Genomic DNA, 13,504 nt, shown 5'->3' on the forward strand with positions numbered 1-13,504 from the left:
AGGATGAGAGCATGAGTTCAAATCTCAGTTCCCCCCTCGGGAGCAGTGTGGCCTCTGGAAACTACTCATACCATGTGCCCCATTTCCTGATGATAACCAGCCGGGGGGGGGTAGGGTGGGGGGAAATTGCAGGATAGTGAACGTGAGGCCCCGTGCCTGAGGGGCATCTCTTCTCCCTCTGGGTTTGTCGAAGGGGGAACTTGTTCTGAACCGGTCTGCTCACCACTGGATACTCCAGTGGTTGGAACAGAGCCTGGCACACAGTAGGTGCTTATTAAATACTGCATGAATGTGGGGCTGGCAAGTTGCTTCAAAAGTAAGAAACTAAAGGGAACGATCAGAGATAACCGAGGGTGCCTGTGCTGCTTCTTGTTGGCATTTGAGCTGCACCGAGACCCTGGCGAGCGTTTGGGCTTTCCAAACCTGAGCCACCAATGCCCTGCCCACTTGCTTTCCGTCTTTGCCCCCCCATATGCTCTGACCCGTCTGGATGCCCCCGATGCTTGAGATCCCGGAGGGGCCCTGTCTGCCCTGCCGGCGCTGCAGAGCACAGGGGCTGGTGCAGAGTGGCCCGATGGGAGCTTGTGGAAGGAGCAGGAGATGATTCCTGGTCTTCATGCAGGGACGTGACTGGTGAGGACAGGCTCCTCCTGCCCTTGTCTGCACCCAGTGGGTCCACACTCTCCTCTAGTCCCTTACCCCCTCTTGCCTTGGTTTCTTCACCTGCCGGCAAAGGCCTTGGATTTATGTGTTTCAAAGACAGAGCCCTTTGGCTCTAAATTGATTCATATACACCTGCACAGGTTAAGGATGCTAAATGCCCGTGGGGAGAATGTAGCTAGAGCAAGGCTGCTGCTCCCAGCTGTAGGACCAGCGACACTCTTTTCTCCAGGCCCCAGGTGTCTGATCTGTAAGGGGATCACTTCCCCATAGCAGATTCCTGTGAACGTGTACTGGAATAATGAAGGGCAAGCGCCGAGCCTGGTGCACGGTTTCTTCGTCTGCATATTGGGAATGCGTGTGTGTGAGAGCCAAGTGGCGTTTTCTGCCACCGTGTAGAGGATGGGAGTAAATATAGCAAGTGTGTATTCTGTGCCACAGTTTACAGAGCCCACACCCTTCCCGGTTTTATTTGCTACAATCCCGGGAGGTCACTTCCCTATTCCCATTTTCCATTTGAGGCACAGAGAGATGGGATTTGGTAAATTTGCAAACCCCTGGTGGAAAGAGCTTGGCACCTCCCGGGCGCACAGTAAGCGCTCAGTGGAAACGATAGTTTTATGGTCACGGTGAGGAAGCTGAGCGTGTCCTCTTCTCAGGCCGAGATCTTAGAACGCTCTGGTTCAGCCCTCTGCGCGCCGCCTTCCGCCCACCGGGATCCCTGTTGCCCGCGGGACTCCCGGGGAAGGGGCGGTGCCGGGGCGGTGCCGGGGGGCGGTACTACCCCTCCGCGGTCCTATCAGCGCCGCCGGCCTCCGGGGGCGTGGCGCGGAGTTGCTATAAGAGGCTGCGCTCTGGCACCCTGCATCAACTGCATCCCTCCGCTGCCCCGGTGTGTGGTGTGTGGTGTGTGGTGCTTGCGACCCGCTGTGCCGACCGACTGTGTCCACTGTGTGCGCGCTGCTGCTACTGCACGACACGGGAGACACCGGCGTGGTGGTGATTGGAGAGTCCTGCGGAGGTAAGTGTGACTTCGCTTCCTTTCCTTTCCAGGCTGCGATCCTCTCCACTCATCTATGAGGAGCTGAATTAAGCAGAGCAGATACCATCTCTTGGGGCTTACCGTGCGCAGGCACTGTGCTGGGCGCTCTACCTGCGGCTCAGAACTGGGCTCAGCCGCGTGGCCTTTCGTAGATGGAAAAACTGAGGCTCAGCGAAACCAAGGCACTTGCCCAAGACCTTACAGTCAGAGAGCAAGGGAGTCGGGACTCAAAGCCAGTCTGACTGCAGATTCGTGTTCCTGGAGCCTGGGAACTCTTACGTCCCTTGCGCAGTTCGCTAGCATCTGTTGCATTCCTGTGTACACAGTGGGCGTCAATAAATGAAAAACTGATGGTGTGAATGTGGCAGGGGTTTGAATGTGTCTATCCACGTGTGGATGGCCAGGGTGATCCTAACGGTGCGTGCATTCTGCTACAGTTTACAGGGCCACGCCCCTTTATGATTTTATTTGCAACAAACCTGTGAGGTAGCCTTTCTCTTCCCGTATTTCAGATGAAGATACTGAGGGTCAGAGGGGGAAGTGAGTTGTCCAGTTAGAGACAGGGCTACAACCCAGCTCTCTCTGCTTCTAAAGCTCCATGTTCAGGTGTGGGGCATGCCAGAGTTACCGCAGGTTTGGGAATGCATGCTGGGTCTCTTCAGCCAGAGTGGACATCTGCATACACTCCTTGTGGGGGAAGAATTGTGCTGGAAGCTGAGGACTCGGCTCTGTGGTCCTGGGGAGATCGGCTGCTCTAGATGGACAGTCAGGGCAGGCCCCTTGTGTGGTGCAGACCCAGAGCCTCCCTTGCCCAGGACTCAGCTGGTGGACGAGTCAGAAAAGGCTTAGTTGATGCCTGGTCATTGAAGTCTAACTTGAACTGGGCATCTTTTAGCCAAAGGGTGAGCTGCTGCTCGGGTTGAGAGAAGCAGCTGGGAGCCTGTGCAAATGCCCAGCTTGCCTGGCAAAGTGGGCTTCTAAATTTCCAACTTGAGCAGTTGGGTGCCATGTTCCGGCAGAATCGGGTGACCCTACCTTCCCCAGTAGGGTTGTCTAGGGTCTAAATCTACCAGGTGAGAGCCCAGGGTCCATCAGAACACGATGAGGGGCATGCCCTCTTCTCCAAATAGACCGGAAAGGGACCTTCTAAGGTTCTTTGTGTTTTGTGCACCTGATTTTCTGCTTCGGCCCCTGACCTGGCTGTTTCCACATGGGAAGGAGGAGCAGAAGGCGTGGGAGCTGTATTGCTGGTGTGACAGGTGTGAGGCCATGCCACTTCCCTGCATTTCCATCCCTCCCACACACCTGGGCAGCCAGCTTCTTGATCCCCATTTCACAGATGAGTAAACCAAGGCTCAGAAGTAGAGATTGTGCAAAATGTCCCCTAGCTGATGTGCCATGCCGTCACCTCCAGATTTGTCTGGTTGTAGACCCTGTGTTCTAAACTGCTGGCTCCTGCCTCCTTTCAGACAGTTCTCTGCCCAACCACTAACCACCTTCAGACCTGACCTTCACACAAAATGTTGTGTTGTCTGAGAGGGGTTCCAGTAAAATCTGTCAGCAGGGTTAAGCCCAAGCCCCCAAGTGCCCAATAATATGCACCTGGGGAGGAGAAAGAGGGCGATTTTGATGTTTTACGGAGTCTCTTAAGATGTAGGAGTGGGAATAGTAACATTTATAGTAATATCAGCAGCTTACCAGCAGCTGACGTTTACCTGACACTCAGAATGAGCCAGATGTGCCCAGGCTTTACACGGGTGATCTCATGGACTTCTGTAGGTGGTGGGCACTGGGCTGTCTTCCTTTTTACAAGGAGGAAATTGAGTCTCGGAGTGATGAAGGCATGCATGCAACATGACACGGCCAGGGCAGGGGAGAGCTGCCCTCCAGGCTGTGTCCCACCCCGGACTCTGGAAGGTGTTTGTCCACTGGCCAGATTCTCGACTGTCACAGCAGAGCTGGCTGCGAGTCAGGGCTTCTCTCCATGTGTGATCTGGATCCCTGCCTGACTTAGGCGTGGGCCTGGAGAGGGGATGCCCTGACACAGGGGCTTGGGCTCCACTCTGCTGACAGGTACCAGTGTCAACATGCAGACAGCCCTGCTCGGGGACCCCTATCAGCGCTGGCTCCCAGAGCCCCTGCCTTTGGACTGCAGAGGAGAGCTGGCTTGGCAGGGGAGGGCCCAGAGCCTTAGCAGAAGAGCACAAGGCCTCTGGAAGTCCCATACTTCATCCCTCCCTCCAGGACCCCTCGTTAGATATCCGGCCTTTGTAGGTTGTGTTTGAAAAGTGGCTTTTAGAGGTGGGACCCTGAAATGCTGACCTCCTTGGCCTTGTGGGACCTGGAACATTTCTTTGCTCTGTCACCAGTGTAATTTACTATGTATGGGAGGTGCCTCTGTGTCTGCTTGCTCCAGACCTAGGAGGATTTTTTTTTTTTGTACACTCACTGGTTTTTGATCAGTCCCAGATGTGCAAACCCAGCATCACTCAAAGGGACTGATGGCTTGTCAAGAAAGGAAAATACAACACGGGCATCATTTCATTTTATCTTCAGTTAATGGAACTGAGTAGCCGCTCAGCCCTTCTTGGGACAGGGACCCCGAGCCTCTCCGAGAATCCTCAATGAGGCACCCTGTGTTCTGGAGCAGGAAGGGTAGCGCAGATCTGGGTGGTGGTTGGTAGGACCTGCTATCACCTCTTTTCTTCTTTTTTTCCTTGAAAAAAATTATTTTCATGTGGTAAAATATGCATAAGCGTGAACGTTACCATTTCACCCATTTGAAAGTGCAGAATGCAGTGGCATGGCGTGTGTTCACAGTGCGGTGCAGCCACCACCTTGGTCTGGCTCTAGAATGTCCTCATCACCCCCAAAGGATACCCCAGAGCCGTTAGTACCCGTTCTCTTGTCCCAGCCCCGCGACCCCCAGTCCGCTGGCTGTCTGTGCAGATGGGGTTATTCTGGAAATCTCATGTAAGCGGAATGATATAATATGTGGCCTTTTGTGGCTGGCGTCTTCCACTCAGCATGATGTGCTCAGAGTCCATTCACGTTGTAGGGCGTGTTCACGCTTCGTTCCTTTTCACGGCCGAGTAATATTCCATTGTGTATGTGGACCACAGTTCGTTTCTCCGTCCTTCCAGTGATGGACGTCTGGGTTGTCTCCACCTTTTGGCTGTTGTGAACCACGTTGCTATGGACATGTGTGTACACGTCTTTGTTGGAACAGCTTTTTGCAGTTGTTTTGGGTCCGTATCTAGAAGTGGAATTCCCAGACCACACAGTCACTTTATGTTTAACTTATTGAGGAAAGCGTGTCCTCCTTTCTTGGCTCCCTTCTTGAAGAAGCATAGACTCAGGTCATCTCACTGCAGAATAGATCAAGGCCCTCCGCCGTGGACGCAGGGAAATCTGGCTCCTGGGCATTCTGGGGGCGGTGTTGGCATTCCCCCCAGGGTCGTGGCAGCAACTGGCAGAGAATCCTGTCTGAGGCATTGTGCCCCAGGCTGTGCAATTGTGGGTGTTTGCGGACAGAACACCCCCCTGTCAAGGCCATGAGGACAGACAATTTCTCGTGGTTCAGCCCCAGGGAGATTTATCTTCCCTGATTGTCTCAAGTGCTGTGTCAGCTTAGACAAAAACCACAGGTTCTGGGGAAAAAGAAATTCATAATGCGGATCATGCAACTTCTGGACCATCATTTAAAAAGTATTATAAATTATGAAATCCCACATTTGCAACCCAATTTTCTGAACCGTGTCCCACTGTGAGCACAGAAGGGCAATATCCCAGAAGGAAAAAGAATAGAGCTTCCATTTCATTTGTAGTCAGATGGTCCTGGAATCGAGCCTGCTTTCAAGTTCTTCTGGAAAAAACCCACTCTGATCTCTCTAGGCTTGGGAGCTGGGTGGCACCTACTGGGACTGACTTGATAAGAGCCTGAGAAATCCTTCTAGAGTGGAGGCAAGACAAGGGGCTAGAGAGTGCCCCAAGTGGTGGGACCATGTGTGTGCAAAGGCCTGGAGATGGGGAGGGTCCTGGCACCCTTGGAAAATGTCAAGGAGCTCCGTATGGCTAGAGTCCTAGCATCAGGCCCATGCCCTGTGGGTGGGGTGAATTTGGATTCCCCCCCACCTTTTTTTAAGAGAGAGTGAGCGCGTGTGCGATGGTGGGCGGGGGGTGGGGTGGGGGCGGGGTGACTGCGCGGAGAGGAGCAGAGGGAAAGGGAGAGAGAGAATCGCAAGCAGGCTCCATGCCCAGTGCAGAGCCCAACGCAGAGCTCGATCTCATGACCCTGAGATCATGACCTGAGCCGAAATCAGGAGTCAGACACTTAACCCACTGAGCCACCCTGGCACCCCCCAGGTTTGGATTTCCTGCCACAGGAAGTGTGGGGCTTACACTTGAGAACAGGTCACTGTGAAATGAGCAGTGTTCCCCAAAGTGTGGGGCGGCAACCCCACTGGTCCCCAGGCTGACCGAGCCTGTGCACAGATCCCTGATCCGGGAGCTGTCCTTTCAAGTCAAGACGAATGGTGGTGATGCCTGTGCCCAACATCTGCCCCACACCATGCTCCCCCTCTACAGCAGAGACAGAGCGCCCTTGGCATAAAAGCCTGTGGCTGGCATCCATGTCCGGCATCCATGGCCGGCTGGGAGGCCCTCACTTTGCTTGTTTCCAACGTGTGAAGTTTTACTCCTGTCTTCCATTCAAGGCAGAATTATCATGTTCTTTGCAAATGGTGGTGATAGAAAATTACCTTTTCCAAGGACATTTCTCTGCACCCTCAATGTGAGCCACCTTACATAAAAGTTCACAGTACGGACTAGTGCGGGTAGCTGGGGTGGGGGAAAGGTAGGTGTGCCAAGGGTGGGAGTTTGGAAAGTGCTGGATTCGGGTGGAGCATGAGATTTAAGACTGTTACAATCTGGGGCCACAGCTGTCAAAGTGGGGTCCCCCTCCAAGGAGGGCACAGCAGTACCTGGGAACTTGTTAGGAATGCAGATTCTCAGGCCCCATCCCAGGCTTCCTGAATCAGAAGGGTGGGGCCGGCAATCTGTATTTTAATGAGGCTTTCGGCACTTCCTGGCACCGACCTGGAGGTGAGCCCTGCGGCCCTATAGAGCTGAGGAAGACTTGCCCTGGGGCCCTGGCACCAAGATGGGGTGGGGACGGCTGGCCAGTGGGGGTGGATGTGAAGTTGTGTGGAAGGTTCTGGATATAGGGCCTGGTGTGACCAGAGAGATGTCACACGGCCACACGGGAGTGAGAGCCTTGGGGGCTCGCATGGCCACCTCCGTGCAGGGTCGAGAGGCCCCTTGACAAGCTGTTGGCAGACTCGTGGCTTTTCTTGCAGAAGAATGCTCAGCTTGTTGGCACTCATTGCTCTGGCGCCCGAGCAAGGGTCTGGAGGAGTCTAGCATCTTCCTTAAGAGCACGTTCACTGCCCCTGTGTGCCTAGGAGCTTTCAAAATATATCTGTTTGTAAGCCCCAAACGCCCCCTCTGAAACAATGAGCGGGTCCCTCGACAGCCCTGAAAGTCTGTGTGTGGATGGATGGCATCCGCTCCCTCTCTCTCTCCTGCCCCAAACCCGCTCCTACACAGCCGGTCTGTTCTCTCTGGGGGAAGCGCCTGGCCACTGAAAACCCTGTTTATTCCCGGGAACCTTCAAGGCTCGGGCTTCACTGGCACTGAAGATATTTTCAGCTTTGGCATCGCAGGACAAAGTGCCCTCTCAGACTTGGGATGAACTGGGCCCTGTCTGGGAGAGCCGGTGTCTGGTCCAAGTGGGAGGCCCCCGCCAGCCGCGGGGCTTTATCTGGGCTGCCGGGGGCCAGGCCCTGGACTTGCCCAGCCCTGAGACTCGGGGGACAGCCTCGAGGGTCTTCTGCAGACTGATCTTTTCCCTGCTGCCTCTCACGCTTCCCTCAATCCGTTTAGAAGCCAGAGCGATTTCAAACTTAAAAAAACAGTTTTATTAAAAGTTGCACATACCAGAGAGGAATGCAGGCTCATTGATGCACCGGCGGAGGACTTTTCCCCAAGTACACATGTGTGCCGTCGCCCCAGAGCAAGCTGAAGAGAGCCTGAGCTGCCCCCAGGCTCCCCCACAGCCCCGCCCCCAGGGCTAACCATTTCCCGACTTCTAATGGCATAGGTTGGTTTTGCCTGATTTTGAACTTGACGTAAACAGAACGGAGCGTGTTTAATCACTGGAGTCTGGCTTCTTTTCGGTCTGTGAGCTCTGCTTGTGTCATTACGTGGTGATGGGCTTTCAGAGCATAAGTCAGACCCTATCACCGTCGGCTATACCCCACACTGATGTTCCTCTTTGCATTTGGAATAAAAGCAAGACTCCTCACGATGGTCTTCCAGGCCCCTGGCCGCCTGGCCCTGCCCTCCCGTGTGACCCGATTTCCCCCCAGCTCCACAGCTTTGTGCCTGTCCTTAGTCATGCCAAGATGGGGACCATCCCTGAGCCTCTGTCCTTGTGGTTCCTGCTGTCTGGAGTTCCCCTTCCTTGAGATTTCAGCGAGACCTTGCTGTCTACCCCAGCCAGACCAGTCCCTGTCCCTTCCTCGGCCTGGAGTTACCATCCCATCCCCCGGGCGGTTTCTCACGCCTTCTGTCTTTGTCTAGTAGCTGTGATTGCCCTCCCTCTCTGGAGGGCAGACTGGCTTGCTTGCTTGTACTTGAGAAGGACTCCGTGGCCCCCTGAGGGCTTGCCCTGGGATTTCCGTCTGCACAGCGGTGTGGGGATTCCATAGCCTGGCGCTGTAGGATTCTTGAGCCCTGGGTCCGAGCTGGGTTCGGAGCCAGGGGCCGTGACTCACCCTTCCACATACCACCCGAAACCATGAATCAAGCATTTCAGGCAGGAGGCTGGTGCGGGTGCTGCCAGCCCTGTAGCCCAGAGCAGAAAGGAGCTGAGATGCCTGGACTCACCCAGGAGAAGGGAAAGACAGTCCTAGACAGCTCCAGAACCACTAATTCTCTCATCTTCTTCGCCTCCCTCCTCTAGCCCTGCGAGCAACTCAGGGCCTCCTTGTCCCCTTGAGGAACCAGAAATTCAGAGGCTGAGGGACCTTTTGGGTAGCACGAGGCTCCGCGATGGTGGAGTCACGATTCGAACTTGGGTCTGACCCAACGGACATCCATGTGTTTCCTCAGGGCCCCGGGCAGTTCTTGACTGTTTGTCGGTGGGAGGCTGCGGTTTCCTGATGTTTATCTAAAGCTTTCTTAAACATCCACACCTGGGCAAGAAGGCAGGCGAGGGCCCCAGGGGTTAGATGCTGGGTGTTTTGAGAATACAGTAACTTATTATCCGGTCATTTTAAAATGGCTTTTCTTGTAGATTGTCTTGGTTTATATTGAACACACCCAGTTTTTCATTCTTTTTTCCCAAAATGAGCTCTCTTCTCCTTTTGCCCAGGATCTTGTATATTCTCCGCATAGTATTTAAGAAATGAAGGGGCGCCTGGGTGGCTCAGTTGGTTGAACATCTGACTCTTGATTTCAGCCCAGGTCATGATCTCGGGGTCATGAGATTGAGCCCCGCATTGGGCTCCATGCTCAGGGTGGAGTCCACTTGAGATTTTCTCTCTCTCCTTCTCCCTCTGCCCCTCTCCCCGGTCTTCCTCTCTCCCTCAAATAAATAAGGAAAATATTTAAAAAAAAACACACACACCAAGGGACACTTGGGGGGCTCAGTGGGTTAAGTGTCTGCCTTCGGCTCAGGTCATGATCCCAGGGTCCTGGGATGGAGCGGACTCCCTGCTCAGCGGGGAGCCCGCTTCTCTCTCTGTCCCTCCCCCTCCGCTCGTGCTCATGCTCTCCTGCTCTCTCTCTCTGTCCGAAATAAATAAATAAAATCTTTTTAAAAAAATCGAATGGGTTTCGCGTAGGCTCTTGTTGGCCATCTATCTTCGGTTGTGGACAACCCAGGGTTGGGGGCGGGGAGGCAGCAGGGGAGGGAGAGGGCCTGCCTCCTGCTGTGTCCAGCCCTAATCCTGCAGGGAAGAGTTTAAGGAAAACCCACTGGATCCCATGGAGAAGGGGAGACCCCCCCACACCCCAGGTGTCTGGTGATCAGAACCTCTTCCCTGAGGTTCTGGCCAGTCCTGGGATCTGCCCCAGACATGCTGGGGTGTCCCTCCTCTCCGCTCCCAGCCATGGCTTCATTCCTGGAATTTTGGGTGGTTTGTGGGTAGGACTGATCTGCCCTCGGCCTCGCTCTCATTTTGAGTTCTCCTTTGTGCTTCCGAGGAAGAGCAGAGCGTGAGGCACCCCCCCGCCTTTTCGGGTGAGCTGCTGTCTCATGGGCGGGCGTGTCCTGAATGAGCCTGGCTGACAACGGGCGGGCGGTTAGAGCTGCCCTGATGTTTCGGAGAGCCTCACCTTGGGGCTCGCGATCAGTGTGGCGGTACATCGGCACTCGCCCACGGTCTGTGTGACCGGGAGCAAGCTGCTGCTCTGTCTGGAGCCACTGTTCCCTCACCTGGAAGGCAGGTTCCATCACGGCCGTGACCCCATCAGCCTGCCGAGCACGGGCTCCCGGTCGGCGGCGCTCTTTGTGTCACGTTTGCAGAGCAGCTAATACTCACTGGGGTGTGAAGCGGAGCATGGCTCAGGGCCAGCCAGGAGGCGGCAACCGGCTCGCTGGGTTTTGTCACGTTCTCAGAAAGCTTGTGAGCGCATTAAACACGACCATCCTCAAACACCAGATGACAGAAACTTAAGTAAGTCCCTTTAAAACGAAGGTGGTGGAAACTCAGAACTTACCCTGTCCTAATCTTTTACTGCATTTCACTGTTATCTCTGCCCCTGAGGCACTTGGTGTTTGTCCCCATCCTTGTGATGGAAAGACCGCGAGATAACGTGCCACCTCGCATCTTTCTGGAAATTCCATGGTCAGTGATCTCACACAGGTTGCTTAAAATTGGCCACAATAGGAGTATTTGTATTGAGGGAACTGACAAACACTACATATCAGGACGATTTTATTTTATTTTTTAATTTTCTGGAGTGTCGGTGTGTGGACATTTACGGACATGAGTCTGGCGGGAGAGGCGGACGGTATGAGCAGGCATGACGCCACGATGGTGAGGTCCGGAGCACCTACCGCGTCTCAACTCAGCTAAGACTAAGCCCCGGAAGGAGCTGGAGCTTCCCAGCAGTCACGGCACGCCAACTGGGTCATTGTCATCAGTGTGAATGACTGCGCGTACATACGTATGGCTGGTTCCTGGCCCGAGGGTCAACATCAATGCCCCAGACCTGGTTCATTTTTACTGTTTTAATTGTTTAAGTTTTTAAGTAAGCTCCATGCCCGATGGGGGGCCCGTATTCACGACCCTGAGATCAAGAGTCGTACGCTCTACCGACTGAGCCGGCCAGGCTCCAGACCTGGTTCGTGCATCTTGGAACCTGCTTACCCAGAAAGCTGGGAGAAAGTGGTCATGGCTCAGGGCATGTCCAGAGTAAAGTGTGTTTCGAATTTAGGGGACAGTTTTTAACCCCCGCACGCATTAGACATTTAACTTGATGTTTAAAAATTAGATTTTTGGGGGCGCCTGGGTGGCATAGCGGTTAAAGCGTCTGCCTTCGGCTCAGGGCGTGATCCCGGCGTTACGGGATCGAGCCCCACATCGGGCTCCTCCACTGTGAGCCTGCTTCTTCCTCTCCCACTCCCCCTGCTTGTGTTCCCTCTCTCGCTGGCTGTCTCTATCTCTGTCGAATAAAGAAATAAAATCTTTAAAAAAAAATTAGATTTTTGTGTCAAGGGAGAGGTGGGGCTCTGAAATAAGGTAATGAAGAGAGAATGGTCTTTGCTCCACTCCCCAGTATTAATCCCGGCCTTCCGGAAACTTCTTCACACAATGCCTCTGTGGCATTGTCATCCTCCTTGTAACAGCTAGCATTTACGAAGTACCCCTGTTCACGAGGTCTCGTTTGTTCCTCATCACATAGCTCACCCCATAACCCTAACCGGGCCAGGTGGATGAGTCCCTGCTCCTCAGGTGAAGGGACTCTGCTTTCTGGAAGCTTCCTGGTGCTGAAGCACGTACGCAGACCTGTCTGACTTGTTCACCGCTTGAATTGCCGAGGTCAGACAAGCCCTGTGATTCCCATCTACCGTATAGACGTGGCAGCCGGGGCCCAGAGCAGGGACACGCCATGCCCAAGCCACAGCGCCAGCGAGGGGCTGCGTCAGGACTTGACTCAGCTCCGTGTCCCTGGAGGGCCCGCACCGTGCGCCGTCCTTATACGGCTCTCCTGACCTCCTCAGGAGGATGCGACCCACACATTCACTTCCTAAGTATTTATTGGACACCGACGTGTCAGATGTCGGCGATTCAACGGCGAACAAGCCCGGCAGGTCTGGGATGGGGGGTGTGATTCAGCCGTGACCCTGGAGCTGAATCGTAGCCGAAAGAGCAGGAATCCGTCGGGCCTGGCCCGGGGCAGGGAGGGGGCAGGCTGGGGCTGTGGGATGAGCTGTGGGAACAGCATGTGCAGGAGGGGAGAGCTCTGGCACAGCTCAGAGCTGACGGCCGACACACGCGGGGCTGAGATTCATCTTTCTGGCAGCCTCTCCCAAACACAGGCAGAGCCCTGGCGGCGTGACGCACGGAGCCCAAAGCACGCTCTCCTTCTCTCACTTGCTCCCCAGAGCCGGGTTTGGGGGCAGCCTTGCCCAGGAGGTGACCCTGAGGAGACGCCGTTGCTAGACTGGGAACACAGGGGTCTGCGGATCCCCTCCGAGTCCCCAGAATCTTGGCAGGGTCGCTGCAGAGCAGATACCGCAGCCGTGTGCCGAAAGTCCCCCACGCTTTCAGAAAGCCGGATTTCACATCTTGGCTCCACCCCTAACTGGCCGCACGGCCTCACCAGCACCAGGCAGCGTCTCCTGGACTCAGTTTTCTTTTCTGTAAAATGGGGTTGGAAACTTCCCCTCCCTGGTGGATTCCAGATGCATTTAAGAGCTCTGTGTTGTAGGAACCTGATTCCCTGCGGCTTTCGTTAGCCAGGCTGGGGCCTTGCCGTGGGCCCTGGGGCTTGAAAGTGTCCTTGGCCCCCTCCCCACCTCCCTGGTGGCCTGACATCTGGTGTGTTCTCTTGAGACCCTGGCGCCGCTGTCCTGTTTGTACTCGCACGGGCTTGGTTTTGCAACTGTGGCAAAGGAGAGGCATAGCTTCCGGAGAGCGTTTCTGCTGCACTGTTCAGCGGTCCATGACGCGTGTCTCCAGCCACTGGAGATAGGCCTGGGATGACAGAGTGGAGGAGGACTTCTCTAGAAAGGAGGTTTGCCATTGGCAGCCCTAGGAGAACCAGGGTCCAAAGAGTGCCCTTCAGAGAGCATCTGTCGATGTCAGGGGTCAGAGGTCAGCTCACCATGTGGAAGTCACAGGCGCAGTGGAGGAGGGAGGTTGAATGGGTGCGAGGCCTGGTGATGGAGGCGTGGTTTGGTGAAAGGTCATCATGACATAAGATTTCAGTCCCCTGGGGGTGACACATGGGTGTCTTCTCACCACCAGGAACCACCGTCTGACCCGGAGGCTGGTGCAGAGGGGGGCTGTGCACAAGACTCGGCTGTCGTGTGGTCCCCTCCCCCACAGTCTGGTGCGGGGCACTCCTTAAGGAAGCCCATTCTCAGGGAGGCAGGGCAGCATAAGGAAGGGGCCCGGGGGCTGGATGGGCTGCATCCCAGCACTTGGTTTCTGCTCACTGGCTGTACGACTTCGGGCTCTTCTGGATGCTGCAGAGGCCTCAGTCTCCTCCTCTGTAAAATGGGAGCAA

At 54.9% G+C, this 13,504-nt stretch overlaps 1 protein-coding gene across 1 annotated transcript in view; it reads left to right on the forward strand.

The window, feature by feature from the left end:
• The first annotated feature begins 1,536 nt into the window (after window positions 1-1,536).
• Window positions 1,537-13,504, forward strand: part of CRISPLD2 (cysteine rich secretory protein LCCL domain containing 2) — a 66,500-nt gene continuing 54,532 nt past the window's right edge. The window contains exon 1 of the mRNA XM_002913409.4: window positions 1,537-1,681. The gene's annotated coding sequence lies outside the window, so the exon portion shown is untranslated. The remainder of the gene's footprint in view (window positions 1,682-13,504) is intronic.

This window comes from Ailuropoda melanoleuca, chromosome 12 (assembly GCF_002007445.2).
Source record: "Ailuropoda melanoleuca isolate Jingjing chromosome 12, ASM200744v2, whole genome shotgun sequence".
Taxonomy (NCBI): domain Eukaryota; kingdom Metazoa; phylum Chordata; class Mammalia; order Carnivora; family Ursidae; genus Ailuropoda; species Ailuropoda melanoleuca.